This window comes from Nerophis lumbriciformis, linkage group LG05 (assembly GCF_033978685.3).
Source record: "Nerophis lumbriciformis linkage group LG05, RoL_Nlum_v2.1, whole genome shotgun sequence".
Taxonomy (NCBI): Eukaryota; Metazoa; Chordata; class Actinopteri; order Syngnathiformes; family Syngnathidae; genus Nerophis; species Nerophis lumbriciformis.
In genome coordinates, this window is record NC_084552.2 from 39,236,850 (window position 1) to 39,253,353 (window position 16,504).

The window sequence follows — 16,504 nt, forward strand, 5'->3', positions numbered from 1 at the left end:
TTTAAACTTTGTTACACGAAAGTTTTAAGCAGATAATGACTAAGGTACTATGTTTGACTTTTCGGACCAATTTATATCTACAGAAAACTCCCAAATGTACAGCTAAGTCGTCATAATGTCTTTTCAGGTGCACTTTAGACCAAGATAGAGCCACTCATTTATCATTTGATTCCACACGCCTGGACGGTCAATAACATTATCATAGCTGTGGACCACAGTGGTTACCAACTACACATTCACAAAAATTCCCAAACATCATCAAATGTGTCGCCAGCCGTCAAAGTCAGGGATCAAACAAGCGCCACCAAATCAGTAAGCAGCAATTACAAGCACATTTAGTGGGCCGCGGGTCATGTAAAACGTCTGTAAAGGCTCCCACTGAGACAAGCTCTGTGAAATTCAGCCGGCTTTGAGCTGATTGTGGGCAGAAGGAGCTGCATACTAAAACGTCCCCCTCTACCAAAATCATTGCCGACGTCAGGGACAAAAAGAGCAAGGAGGCAGGATGAATGAAATTAGACGTAAAATCAACTTGCATTCCTGTCCAATGGCAAGTGGATGGTATTCAGAATGAATATAGGTTTTATCCCCCAATGATTTAAAGGAGAAAACGGCAAGGGATTTGACCTTTGACCTCCACTTGTATCACTCTAAATGCAACAATGCACCTTTATTACGCACACCTGCACGTAGTGAGGCAGTGCAAAAAGCCAGTATAAAATATACCTCTGTTTAGATGTGCCCACTAACCTGTGTAAAGTTGCCGCACCCTCCCACCTTGTCCCAAACGTTTTGTGCTGCAATTTGTTTTTGTCTATTATATATTTTAGTTTTATGGTTTTATGTTAACATGTTATTAATCATAACTGGATCCTAATTAGGTCAACATCTCCCCAACTTGTCCCATTTGTTTTTGCTGCAAAATGTTTGATCTAACTATTGTAGTTTTTAAGTTATTAACGTTTTGTGATTCACCTGTGTTAAGTTACTGCACTGGCTTCCTGTTGTTCAGCGAATAGACTTTAAAACCGCTCTGCTTGTGTACAAGTCTTTTCATGGTCTTGTGTCAAAGTACACTATATTGCCAAAAGTATTTGGTCACCCATCCAAATGATCAGAATCAGGTGTCCTAATCACTTGGCCCGGCCACAGGTGTATAAAATCAAGCGCTTAGGCATGGAGACTGTTTCTACAAACATTTGTGAAAGAATGGGCCGCTCTCAGGAGCTCAGTGATTTCCAGCGTGGAACTGTCATAGGATGCCACCTGTGCAACAAATCCAGTCGTGAAATTTCCTGGCTCCTAAATATTCCAAAGTCAACTGTCGGCTTTATTATAAGAAAATAGAAGAGTTTGGGAACAACAGCAACTCAGCCACCAAGTGGTAGGCCACGTAAACTGACATAAAGGGGTCAGCGGATGCTGAAGCGCATAGTGCAAAGAGGTCGCCGACTTTCTGCACAGTCAGTTGCTACAGAGCTCCAAACTTCATGTGGGACGGCGTGGCGCAGTTGGGAGAGTGGCTGTGCCAGCAACCCGAGGGTTCCTGGTTCAATCCCCACCTACCATCCTAGTCACGTCCGTTGTGTCCTTGAGCAAGACACTTCACCCCTGCTTCTGATGGGTCCTGGTTAGCGCCTTGCATGGCAGCTCCCGCCATCAGTGTGTGAATGTGTGTGTGAATGTGGAAAAAGTGTCAAAGCGCTTTGAGTTCTTTAAAAAAAAAAAAAAAGGTAGAAAAGCACTATACAAGTATAACTCATTTACCATGTGACCTTCCAATTAGCCCACGTACAGTACATAGAGAGCTTAATGGAATGGGTTTCCATGGCCGAGCAGCTGCATCTAAGCCATACATCACCAAGTCCAATGCAAAGCGTGGGATGCAGTGGTGTAAAGCACGTCGCCACTGGACTCTAGAGCAGTGGAGACACCTTTTCTGGAGTGATGAGTCATGCTTTTCCATCTGGCAATCTGATGGACGAGTCCGGGTTTGGAGGTTGCCAGGAGAAAGGTACATTTCGGACTGCATTGTGCCGAGTGTGAAATTTGGTGGTGGAGGAATTATGGTGTGGGGTTGTATTTTAGGAGTTGGGCTTGGCCCCTTAGTTCCAGGGAAAGGAACGTTGAATGCTCCGGGATACGACAGGGGGACGACAACTTCACACAGGTTGCCCAATATTGTGGCCAGTGAGTGTATAACGTATAACTGATGCTCAAAACATGTTTTCTTTACATCACATGCAGTTCTAGGAAGCGAATTAAAAAGAGGAAAAAAAACGATATTTAAGTGTATATCCCTGCCCACTCACGACAAATTACACTGCACGTGCTTCCATCCCCTGCCAGTAATTGTGACTTCTTCTGCCTTTTAAATGGGGCACGGTAACCTCAACCCTTTGTTTGTGTGTGTGTGTGTGTGTGTGTGTGTGTGTGTGTGTGTGTGTGTGTGTGTGTGTGTGTGTGTGTGTGTTAAGTTTGGAACAATGCCAGGCTGTAACAGGATAGCACTTGGCTGCCTGTCACTGAAAAACTGGGGCTGAACACACACACACACACACACACTCACACACTTGCCATCCTCGTGACATGCTGCATTAATGAAGAGGTTTTGGGTTTTGCCGGTGTCCATCTGCCACTGTGTTGGTTTCAGCACTTACACATTTCCCATTATGCCCAACGGGGCTGTCAAGAAGCCACAACCTTGACCTCGGGCCGCTTAGTGCATGTGTGTGTGTGTGTGTGTGTGTGTGTGTGTGTGTGTGTGTGTGTGTGTGTGTGTGAGAGAGAATGTGGAAACATCCAAGGGGGCTCCCTTTTCATTGCGAGTAAGGTTTGTGCACCTTCCCCTCTGTGAATCCAATCTATCTTTCTGTTCTCGCTTCTTCTGGCCCAGGACAACCTACCCACAACACACACACGCACACGCACACACTGTCGTTTTGTAATCCCGCTCTGCCTTCTTCTCTGTTGTATCCTGAGCGTGTGCATGCTGAACTTGTTCCTGTGCCAGTGTGCATTAATCTCCATTATAGGAGTTTGGTGGGAGTGAGGGGAGGCGTGGAAGGGATGCGCAGATCACAGAAGGGAGGCTTTCCCTTAACCTCTGACCCCTTTCACCTTTAATTGTGTCTGCGTAACATCAGGGATGCTATAACCAGGCTGTAGCCTTTGAAATGACAATCCTCTCTCAAGTGGTCTTGTGCATGGATGTATACCATGGTCCACGTGATGAGCTAGCAAGCACGGGTGAAGAGACAGAGCGGTGCAAGGGGACACATTACAGTGCCAACGAGAAAAAATGAGACAGAAACAACAGATGGATGAAAAATGCTTAGAGAGGGGGAAGACATATTCACCAGAGATTCCGAGGAGTCATGGAAAATAATTCAGATCTCTGCCCCTTTTTCTCTATGGAAGTAGAATTGTCTCACATCAACTTATATATATCAATATGACATTAATACATATGCATATATTAATACACATACAAATGTGATGAACAAATAAATAAATGTGTATAAATAAACGCATATTTGTAAATATATTTTTGAGGTTTGAAAATATATACAAATAAAATTTATAAATATAATAATGTGACATACAAATAAATCAAGAATTTGTATAAATAAACGTGTATTTGTAAATATATTTTTGAGATTTGAATATAAATATGTTTGATTTTGTATTTGTATTGAATTTGCATATGTGGATCGCCTTTTTGCTTTTGTGTCTATGAGACATTCCTCCCACAAACCAGACGCACAAATAAATGTGACCTACACACTCAATAGTCGGACTCACCTCGACGCACAGCAAGGGCTCTGGAACCAGTTCTCTCGAGAGGGGCTGGACTCTCTTCCACTCTGGCGTTGTCAGCAGTGAGAGGCGACGGGCTGGGGTGGCAATTCTTGTTGCCCCCCGGCTCAGAGCCTGCATGTTGGAGTTCAACCCGGTGGACAAGAGGGTAGCTTCCCTCCGCCTTCGGGTGGGGGGACGGGTCCTGACTGTTGTTTGCGCTTACGCGCCGAACAGCAGCTCAGAGTACCCACCCTTTTTGGATTCACTCGAGGGAGTACTTGAGAGTGCTCCCCCGGGTGATTCCCTCGTTCTACTGGGGGACTTCAACGCTCATATTGGCAACGACAGTGAAACCTGGAGAGGCGTGATTGGGAAGAATGGCCGCCCGGATCTGAACCCAAGTGGTGTTTTGTTATTGGACTTTTGTGCCCGTCACGGATTGTCCATAACGAACACCATGTTCAAGCATAAGGGTGTCCATATGTGCACTTGGCACCAGGACACCCTAGGCCGCAGTTCTATGATCGACTTTGTAGTTGTGTCATCGGATTTGCGGCCTCATGTTTTGGACACTCGGGTGAAGAGAGGGGCGGAGCTTTCTACCGATCACCACCTGGTGGTGAGTTGGCTGCGATGGTGGGGGAGGATACCGGACAGACCTGGCAGGCCCAAACGCATTGTGAGGGTTTGCTGAGAACGTCTGGCAGAGTCTCCTGTCAGAGAGAGTTTCAATTCCCACCTCCGGAAGAACTTTGAACATGTCACGAGGGAGGTGCTGGACATTGAGTCCGAGTGGACAATGTTCCGCACCTCTATTGTCGAGGCAGCTGATTGGAGCTGTGGCCGCAAGGTAGTTGGTGCCTGTCGTGGCGGTAATCCTAGAACCCGTTGGTGGACACCGGCGGTGAGGGATGCCGTCAAGCTGAAGAAGGAGTCCTATCGGGTTCTTTTGGCTCATGGGACTTCTGAGGCAGCGGACAGGTACCGACAGGCCAAGCGGTGTGCGGCTTCAGCGGTCGCGGAGGCAAAAACTCGGACATGGGAGGAGTTCGGGGAAGCCATGGAAAACGACTTCCGGACGGCTTCGAAGCGATTCTGGACCACCATCCGCCGCCTCAGGAAGGGGAAGCAGTGCACTACCAACACCGTGTATGATGCGGATGGTGTTCTGCTGACCTCGACTGCGGAAGTTGTGGATCGGTGGAGGGAATACTTCGAAGACCTCCTCAATCCCACCAACACGTCTTCCTATGAGGAAGCAGTGCCTGGGGAATCTGTGGTGGGCTCTCCTATTTCTGGGGCTGAGGTTGCTGAGGTAGTTAAAAAGCTCCTCGGTGGCAAGGCCCCGGGGGTGGATGAGATCCGCCCGGAGTTCCTTAAGGCTCTGGATGCTGTAGGGCTGTCTTGGTTGACAAGACTCTGCAGCATCGCGTGGACATCGGGGGCAGTACCTCTGGATTGGCAGACCGGGGTGGTGGTTCCTCTCTTTAAAAAGGGGAACCGGAGGGTGTGTTCTAACTATCGTGGGATCACACTCCTCAGCCTTCCCGGTAAGGTCTATTCAGGTGTACTGGAGAGGAGGCTACGCCGGATAGTCGAACCTCAGATTCAGGAAGAACAGTGTGGCTTTCGTCCTGGTCGTGGAACTGTGGACCAGCTCTATACTCTCGGCAGGGTCCTTGAGGGTGCATGGGAGTTTGCCCAACCAGTCTACATGTGCTTTGTGGACTTGGAGAAGGCATTCGACCGTGTCCCTCGGGAAGTCCTGTGGGGAGTGCTCAGAGAGTATGGGGTTTCGGACTGTCTGATTGTGGCGGTCCGCTCCCTGTATGATCAGTGTCAGAGCTTGGTTCGCATTGCCGGTAGTAAGTCGGACACGTTTCCGGTGAGGGTTGGACTCCGCCAAGGCTGCCCTTTGTCCCCGATTCTGTTCATAACTTTTATGGACAGAATTTCTAGGCGCAGTCAAGGCGTTGAGGGGATCCGGTTTGGTGGCTGCAGGATTAGGTCTCTGCTTTTTGCAGATGATTTGGTCCTGATGGCTTCATCTGGCCAGGATCTTCAGCTCTCACTGGATCGGTTCGCAGCTGAGTGTGAAGCGACTGGGATGAGAATCAGCACCTCCAAGTCCGAGTCCATGGTTCTCGCCCGGAAAAGGGTGGAGTGCCATCTCCGGGTTGGGGAGGAGATCTTGCCCCAAGTGGAGGAGTTCAAGTACCTCGGAGTCTTGTTCACGAGTGAGGGAAGAGTGGATCGTGAGATCGACAGGCGAATCGGTGCGGCGTCTTCAGTAATGCGGACGCTGTATCGATCCGTTGTGGTGAAGAAGGAGCTGAGCCGGAAGGCAAAACTCTCAATTTACCGGTCGATCTACGTTCCCATCCTCACCTATGGTCATGAGCTTTGGGTTATGACCGAAAGGACAAGATCACGGGTACAAGCGGCCGAAATGAGTTTCCTCCGCCGGGTGGCGGGGCTCTCCCTTAGAGATAGGGTGAGAAGCTCTGTCATCCGGGGGGAGCTTAAAGTAAAGCCGCTGCTCCTCCACATCGAGAGGAGCCAGATGAGGTGGTTCGGGCATCTGGTCAGGATGCCACCCGAGCGCCTCCCTAAGGAGGTGTTTAGGGCATGTCCGACCGGTAGGAGGCCACGAGGAAGACCCAGGACACGTTGGGAAGACTATGTCTCCCGGCTGGCCTGGGAACGCCTCGGGATCCCCCGGGAGGAGCTGGACGAAGTGGCTGGGGAGAGGGAAGTCTGGGCTTCCCTGCTTAAGCTGCTGCCCCCGCGACCCGACCTCGGATAAGCGGAAGAAGATGGATGGATGGATGGACACACTCCCCTGAACAACCAGCAGAGGGCACTGCAGCCAGAGCGGTCTGGGTCACAGAGCATTCTATGCATTATATGCAAAATGCCCGGAGTTCTCTGCACAAAAACAATCCACGTCTTTACAGAGAGAACGCACAACGAGCCTGCGCTAGCTAACGTTAGCGTTGTATTAGCTATTAGTATTAATGCTAATTTATCCAGTTCATCTGAAAGACCATGCTAGCTGCTTATTTAATTGTATCACTGCCGTTTAATGACCTTGTCCCGATGTAGATACTGATCTCTTATCAGTGCAATGTGTGGCTCTGGCTGCAGTGCCCTCTGCTGGTTGTTCAGGGGAGTGTGTAGGTCACATTTATTTGTGCATCTGGTTTGTGGGAGGAATGTCTCATCGACACAAAAGCAAAAAAAGCGATCCACATATGCAAATGCAATACAAATACAAATACAAAATCAAGCAAAAGCAAATCTCAAAAATATATTTACAAATACACATTTATTTATACAAATTCTTGATGTATTCGTATGTCACATTTTTATATTTATACATTTTATTTGTATATATTTTCATATCTCAAAAATATATTTACAAATACGCGTTTATTTATACAAATTATTTATTTATTTGTATATCACATTTGTATTTGTATATTTATTAATATATGCATATGTATTAATATCATATTGATATATATATAAGTTGATGTGAGACAATTCTACTTCCATATTTCTCTGCCATTTACTCCAGAACAGAGTTCAATGGCCCCCCGCCCCACCAGCCAGCTCCTCCTCTCCTGTTCCCACATTAATTAAATCTGTCTGTAATTATTGTCGTCGACAATCGGAAGCGAGCGATGCAAATTGGTCACGGCTTCTTTGAAGTGAAATTACTTCAGTACACTTTCACTCCCTCCATCACAAGTCACTACAGTGTGTAAATGTGCTAGGCTGGGTGTTACTCAAGTGCTCCCCCTTCAGGGATTAATAACTTGGTATAAAATGGCCAACAAACAGTAGAGTGAAACTTGCTTAAAGGGGAACATTATCACCAGACCTATGTAAGCGTCAATATGTACCTTGATGTTGCAGAAAAAAGACCATATATTTTTTTAACCGATTTCCGAACTCTAAATGGGTGAATTTTGGCGAATTAAACGCCTTTCTAATATTCGCTCTCGGAGCGAGGACGTCACAACGTGACGTCACATCAGGAAGCAATCCGCCATTTTCTCAAACACCGGGTCAAAACAGCTCTGTTATTTTCCGTTTTTTTCGACTGTTTTCCGTACCTTGGAGACATCATGCCTCATCGGTGTGTTGTCGGAGGGTGTAACAACACGAACAGGGACGGATTCAAGTTGCACCAGTGGCCCAAAGATGCGAAAGTGGCAAGAAATTGGACGTTTGTTCCGCACACTTTACCGACGAAAGCTATGCTACGACAGAGATGGCAAGAATGTGTGGATATCCTGCGACACTCAAAGCAGATGCATTTCCAACGATAAAGTCAAAGAAATCTGCCGCCAGACCCCCATTGAATCTGCCGCAGTGTGTGAGCAATTCAGGGACAAAGGACCTCGGTAGCACGGCAAGAAATGGCGGCAGTTTGTTCCCGCAGACGAGCGAGCTATCGACCCTAGCTTCCCTGGCCTGCTGACATCAACTCAAAACTGGACAGATCAGCTTTCAGGAAAAGAGCGCGGATGAGGGTATGTTTACAGAATATATTAATTGATGAAAATTGGGCTGTCTGCACTCTCAAAGTGCATGTTGTTGCCAAATGTATTTCATATGCTGTAAACCTAGTTCATAGTTGTTAGTTTCCTTTAATGCCAAACAAACACATACCAATCGTTGGTTAGAAGGCGATCGCCGAATTCGTCCTCGCTTTCTCCCGTGTCGCTGGCTGTCGTGTCGTTTTCGTCGGTTTCGCTTGCATACGGTTCAAACCGATATGGCTCAATAGCTTCAGTTTCTTCTTCAATTTAGTTTTCGCTACCTGCCTCCACACTACAACCATCCGTTTCAATACATTCGTAATCTGTTGAATCGCTTAAGCCGCTGAAATCCGAGTCTGAATCCGAGCTAATGTCGCTATAGCTTGCAGTTCTTTCCGCCATGTTTGTTTGTGTTGGCTTCACTATGTGACATTACAGGAAAATGGACGGGTGGTTAAAATCAGGCACTTTGAAGCTTTTTTTTAGGGATATTGCGTGATGGGTAAAATTTTGAAAAAAAACTTCGAAAAATATAATAAGCCACTGGGAACTGATTTTTAATGGTTTTAACAATTCTGAAATTGTGATAATGTTCCCCTTTAAGATGGTTGCAGTTATGTCTCTAACCCGACTACAGTGGTACCTCAACTTAAGACTACGGTTACAGGCCAAAGTAGCCCAAATCTGATGTTTTCTGTGATCTAATTTTTTTTTTTTTTGCTGCAGCTGTTACATATACTGTAATATTGTACAGTCGTGGTCAAACGTTTACACACACTTGTGAAGGACATAATGTCTTGACTATCTTGAACCAAATTTCATGAATGCTTTTTTGTGACAAACAAGTATGTGCTCACTATCACTGTCACAAAAATAAGAGTTGTAGAAATTATTGGAAACTCAAAACAGCTATAAGATTATGTTCTTTACAAGTGTATGTAAACTTTTCACCAAGACTGTACATGGTGATTGGGATTTGTTATATATTGTATAAATTATATAAAAATATAATATAATATTAATATATCATTTATCAGTATATATTAAATACTGTATATACAATATGTAATAATTACATATGTTATATTGTATATTGCTACTATGGTACATTTTTAGTCTACTTAATACCTGCATTAGCCTTTCCATCCTTACCCTTTCCATCATTAGAAACTGAGCTACTGTGTGGAACAATTTCCCTTGTGGATCAATACAGTTTGTCTAAGTCTAAGTCTAATCTTATCAGTCTTCATGCAGTATAAATGCTCACAGGCCCCAAAGTGTTCGCCACGTCACTTGCATGCGCAGTTCGTAATGTGCAAACAAAAGAAGTTGACTGGAAGTTGATCGGTCGAAATGAGCTACGTCACTGGCACTACAAGTAAGTGATTATTTTATTATATATTTTATTTGACATCCAAATTGGCATTTCGAAACTTAAGGTAGCGTCTTTTGATGCAGCGTAAATTGATAGACACCTCTTTTTTGGCAAAGCGGCTCATTTCGACAGAACACCGGATTCTGTTAATGAGGAAGTTGCTACTAGGCGAGAAAACATGGACGCCACTCATTAGCATGTTAGTGGGTCTGTGCTGTGGCTGTCGTGTAGAGGAAGTAGGCAGATGATAGAAAACAACTGCAGGAGGAGGAAGAAGAGACTCACAGAAAGGAAGGTGATGGTGCTGCACACACGAATGACGTAGCTCGCTTAAAAATTACGTAAACGTCGCAATCAGCTCCCAGTTTAAGAGTGTTTTGAGATAAGTGTTATTTTTATTATTAATATACTTTATAAAACTACTGTAAATGTTTGTACGACATTCTTTTGTATGGTTTTTCTGAGCGTAAAAACAACCTATGCCGCCGACACTCATTTACCGACACATTTATGGTATCTTATGGTCCAACTTGTGGGGTTTTGTCACGTTGTTGACATGCAGCACACACATTTAATACAAACCCCGTTTCCATATGAGTTGGGAAATTGTGTTAGATGTAAATATAAACGGAACACAATGATTTGCAAATCCTTTTCAACCCATATTCAGTTGAATGCACTACAAAGACAAGATATTTGATGTTCAAACTCATGAACTTTAATATTTTTTTTTTGCAAATAATAATTAACTTAGAATTTCATGGCTGCAACACGTGCCAAAGTAGTTGGGAAAGGGCATGTTCACCACTGTGTTACATCACTTTTTCTTTTAACAACACTCAGTAAACGTTTGGGAACTGAGGAGACACATTTTTTAAGCTTCTCAGGTGGAATTCTTTCCCATTCTTGCTTGATGTACAGCTTAAGTTGTTCAACAGTCCGGGGGTCTCTGTTGTGGTATTTTAGGCTTCATAATGCGCCACACATTTTCAATGGGAGACAGGTCTGGACTACAGGCAGGCCAGTCTAGTACCCGCACTCTTTTACCATGAAGCCATGTTGATGTAACACGTGGCTTGGCATTGTCTTGCTGAAATAAGCAGGGGCGTCCATGGTAACGTTGCTTGGATGGCAACATATGTTGCTCCAAAACCTGTATGTACCTTTCAGCATTAATGGCGCCTTCACAGATGTGTAAGTTACCCATGTCTTGGGCACTAATACACCCCCATACCATCACAGATACTGGCTTTTCAACTTTGCGCCTATAACAATCCAGATGATTCTTTTCCTCTTTGGTCCGGAGGACACGACATCCACAGTTTCCAAAAACAATTTGAAATGTGGACTCGTCAGACCACAGAACACTTTTCCACTTTGTATCAGTCCATCTTAGATGAGCTCAGGCCCAGCGAAGCCGACGGCATTTCTGGGTGTTGTTGATAAACGGTTTTTGCCTTGCATAGGAGAGTTTTAACTTGTACTTACAGATGTAGCGACAAACTGTAGTTACTGACAATGGGTTTCTGAAGTGTTCCTGAGCCCATGTGGTGATATCCTTTACACACCGATGTCGCTTGTTGATGCAGTACAGCCTGAGGGATCGAAGGTCACGGGCTTAGCTGCTTACGTGCAGTGATTTCTCCAGATTCTCTGAACCCTTTGATGATATTACAGACCGCAGATGGTGAAATCCCTAAATTCCTTGCAATAGCTGGTTGAGAAAGGTTTTTCTTAAACTGTTTAACAATTTGCTCACGCATATGTTGACAAAGTGGTGACCCTCACCCCATCCTTGTTTGTGAATGACTGAGCATTTCATGGAATCTACTTTTATACCCAATCATGGCACCCACCTGTTCCCAATTTGCCTGTTCACCTGTGTTATGTTCCAAATAAGTGTTTGATGAGCATTCCTCCCCTTTAGGTCGTTCAGCAGCTATGAAATTATAACATTATTTTCCTGAACAGACAATAATAATTTTACATCTGACAGTTCAAATATGTTGCCCCCCCCACACAGACGGAATATTATCTCTCCCTCATCTGTCTTTGCAGCGCAATTGCCTCCTTTTTCACAACAATTTGTGCATAACTGTGCCAGTTTTCACATTTTTTACAGACGTACAAAATATAGGCTCAAAAAAGCGGCCGCTTGACAAGTCACCTTAATAGCACAAGTCACCTTAATAGCACAATATGATAGATTTGCATTTTTCCTCCCAGTATTGTGGGCGTTCTGATGTTCTGCACATACATGAAGACAGATAGAGAGCCCGCTGACCAACAGCATCTCTGTCTGGACTGGAGCCTGCAATCCCTCAGACTGAAAGTCTCTCCAGAGAGTGGTGAGGACGGCGGAAAAGATCATCAGCACTCCTCTTCCTCCTATCCAGGAGATCGCAAAAAGCCGCTGCCTGACCAGGGCTCAGAAAATCTGCAAAGACTCCTCCCACCCCCACCAAGGACTGTTTTCACTGCTGGACTCTAGAAAGAGGTTCCGCAGCCTCCGAAGCAGAACCTCCAGGTTCTGTAACAGCTTCTTCCCTCAAGCCGTAAGACTCTTGAATGCATCATAATTAAATTAAATTATCCTCTCAACTCCCCCCAAAATGGATTAACTCGCTGGAATAAAAAAAGACAATATTACATACATCCATAAACGTGGACACATGTGAAAAAGTGCAATATATTTATCTGTACAGTAATCTATTAATGTATTTATATATATTTATATATATTTATTTATTTTATATATATATTTATATATTATTTATATATATTTATTTATTTATATATGCACCTTATTGCTTTTTTTTATCCTGCACTACCATGAGCTTATGTAACGAAATTTCGTTCTTATCTGTGCTGTAAAGTTCAAATTTGAATGACAATAAAAGGAAGTCTAAGTCTAAGTGTAAGAAGCTTTGTAGATCGGTTTTGCATCTGCTATCAAGTTTGCACATGCAAACATTTAATAGATCAGGTCCTTAATAAAATAATTTTGGCGCAAATGACGATGAGGCAGGATGACTAATCAGCCTTTTATTGGGGTCAACAAAAGAGAACTGTATACCACTGCATAACTCTTTGCTCTTGATCCCTCACCCCAGAACCATACACAATATTGCCGTCCCTACAATATCATATGAAAACAGAAGAATTGAAATACAACTTTACACAACCGGAGAAAAACAATGGCAATAAACTGTCTTAGTTTCATTATCACCCATTTTCTTTGCGTGTCAGAAGAAAGTGACACGTAAATGTGCAAGTTTTGGTTTGGTTTATGGCGACGTCAATCAGCCAAAAGCGAGTTCTACTGCATTTACAAATGTAAACAGAACCATATTAACGTTATATTAATTTGCTGGTAATACCGTAATACGTTACTTGTATGTTGTGACACATTCCTGTGGCAAAAAAAATCTCCCTAATTCAGTTCGAAATGACAAGACGTCTGTCTCCACCATGACTGTAGAATTCCATCAAGCCAAAGAGGACTTCAATCATCCCACCATTCTTCTGCCTCCAGACTAATAGATTAATAACTTCAAAGCTGCCAATCATGCTCTCCATGCACCTCCAGGCCACACTGTTTCATCCATCTATCATCCATCTAGATATCTATATCTTCCTTTCTCCCCGCAAGGACCTCATGGGCCAAGAAAGGCCGACAACATGAATAATTATCCATGTAGTTGAAAAGGACCTACTGTAAAAATACTATGTGTGTGTGTATTGTAGAGATACAGAATGATTGTGAAATATCCCCCTCTAAAACACACACTCTTACGAATTTGAGAAAGTGTTGACCCCGTTTTTATTGACTTTAAGCAAAGCGCCAAGGGAGGGATGGCGGGCTGCGACACAAAATGTCTGCACGTACTGTCCAAGATGACAAAGATGGATGTAAACTTATTAAAACTGTGACAACAAAGGCGGACGAGCCAATACCGTTTGTTCTCACAGTTGTTTACAATGCGCAGCACGAGTGTGTTTAAATAGACGACACATGTATTGGAGCAATCCATCAACTATGATGTGTTCCTGCATTTCAACAAACTGAGTATCAACGCAGCACGCTGTTATTAAAGCAAAGCGTCACACACGAGCGTACACAACAACACAATTACGGTGCAGCAGTGCTAAGTGTAGAATGCTGTTCACGCACACAGCATGTACAGCCTTGTCCTTCTTCTTCCTCCTCCTCTTCACAGGTCACCACTAATGAAACCACATTGAGTGTCCAACTTAAATATTTATTTCATGCATGCTCGAGCACTCAAGCACGTTGAATGGTGAGGTTAAGCAAACACCGAAACATAGACAAAGCTCTCATCCATGCAAGCCTCAGTCGCACTTTTGCTTGCAAACCTACATATCCGGGGATCTTGTACAGAACTATACTTTAAGTTTTCACCAGATTCTAATTGAATTATCTGTGGGTGTGTGCTTTTTTTCTAAAGACATTTGGCCCAAAGACGTGCACCCCATTTAATTAGAGGTCAATGACTGGATCAATCAAGCCCTTAATCAATTATTACACCCGAATCACTTGTAAAGTCATTTGACACAGCTCAGTAGCTCTCATCAAGCGTTGAGAGGGAGGTGTGATGTTCTCCTGGGGGGGATTTGGAATACGCCTCAGGGTAAAAGAGCAAGTTAAGGTGCTGCTGTGCATGCAGATATATTGAGTTTGGCATCCACACACTGATGGACAGTTTGATCCTGAACAAAGTTGTCAAATTAACTTGAATAATTCATGAACAAGATTTTCCAGTAAAACCTCAATTTACGAACCATAGAAAAATATATTTGTTTGTGTACGAACCATGTCTTCGTGTACGTTATATGCACCCATTTTGTGTCTTACAGCACAACCATTGTGGGCGAGCTGATAGATCTCAGCTGCTCAGCCAGTCAGCAGAGCACTGCTGCTCTTATCTACTCTGTGTGCCTTTCAAGTGTTTTTTTAGCCTTTCACATGTGGATGTGTGGTTTAAAAAATTCAGCGTTGTCGTCACTGCCTTTCCCCCAACCTCGTTCTTTTTCTGCATGTAAAGAAGATTAGCCGAAAATGTCAAATGGATTTCATTTTTCATTGCTAATTATTGTAGCAACCTGTCTGTTAAAGTTAAAGGGTTTTGTGATTTCAAACTGTGAGTGTATCACAGGGTTTGTGAAATTGTGTGAGTGTGTCGACACGGCGATGCAAATGAGGACAGTTCAGAGAGTTGTTGTTGTTATGGCTTTGTTATTAAATAGAAAGTTGATCCATTACCTCCTTGTTATGTCTGTTTGATATACATTACGGTATAGTGCTTTATCTTGTGCTCAAAGTATACAAACTTTTACTAAAATATGAACTTTTGTCAGGGCTGGAAAACATTATTCATGTTTACATTGTTTCTATGGAGACATTTGCTTCAATATTAAAACTTTTCTATTTGCGAAAGAACCAAGAAAGTTCATAAATCGAGGTTCCACTGGACTTGATGGAAATTATGAGTGTTTTTACGCAAAAGAAGCTGAAATCTCTAAGAATCCCTAATAATTGTGAGACAAAAAAAGTAATGATGTGATAAAGTTCTTAAGATTAACAAATCAAACATTTCTCTGGAAGTGTGGTTCAAGTGAACTTAAAAAAAGAAATGTAAAACTATTATTTTGAATACTTGGTTACATGTTTTTGTCACCCTGGTCCAGTATTACTTCAAAACAGATATGGATAACATTACGAGGAAAATATAAATCAAATATAACATTTTAATACTGTTTTTTAACTTTACATACCTCTTTGTGTTCTTACCTTAGTAAAGCTGATGGAAATGGGAATTTTTCTTAAAGATGAATAATGTATCTATCCATCCATCCATCCATCCATCAATAGGCGCCGATCCCGTGGGTGCTTCGGGGCCCGAGCACCCACGTGGGATTGATGGCAAATTATTTCTCACCACCAAGCAAAAACCGCGCATGCTCAGAAAAGTAGCGTCAGATTTACCGCCCGTCGGAGCCCCCACTGGCAGAAATGTAGATTGGCGCCTATGTATTCATCTATGTGGTTTCAGCATTTTCTCAAACACTGAAGACTGAAAACAAAGTCAAATTTCAGGAATAAAATAGGAGAGGACGCAACGTCAAAGTGGAGCCACGTAAATAAGACCGCCCACAAATCGGCGCATCCTGAAGAGACGGTCAAAAAGCAGCTTGAAGATCGTCTGCAAAAACATAATCTATGTAACATTTTGACCAAAATAATCAGGAATAGAGGTTATGTAGACCACAAGGACTTGTTTTAAATGTAGGAAAAAAAATCATAATAGACTTGGACATACTTGCCAACCTTGAGACCTCCGATTTCGGGAGGTATATATATATATATATATATATATATATATATATATATAAAAATAAGAGAAATACTTGAATTTCAGTGTTCATTTATTTACACATATACACACACATAACACTCATCTACTCATTGTTGAGTTAAGGGTTGAATTGTCTATCCTTGTTCTATTCTCTGTCACTATTTTTCTAACCATGCTGAACACCCTCTCTGATGATGCATTCTGCTTCGTCTCCTTGTTGTGTGCGCAGTTGTGCACTGCACTCTCTAAAAGCCCTAGATGTTATTGTCACATATGCATGTACAGTAGATGGCAGTATTGTCCTGTTTAAGAGTGTCACAACATTGCTGTTTACGGCAGACGAAATGCTTTACGGTAGACGAAAACGTGACTGCTGTTGTTGTGTGTTGTTACCGCGCTGG

General features: G+C 43.3%; 1 protein-coding gene across 1 annotated transcript in view; it reads right to left on the bottom strand.

Moving 5' to 3' along the window:
* nlgn2a (neuroligin 2a) overlaps positions 1–16,504 on the bottom strand; it is a 440,867-nt gene that overhangs the window by 296,821 nt on the left and 127,542 nt on the right. The gene's annotated exons all lie outside the window — the stretch shown is intronic.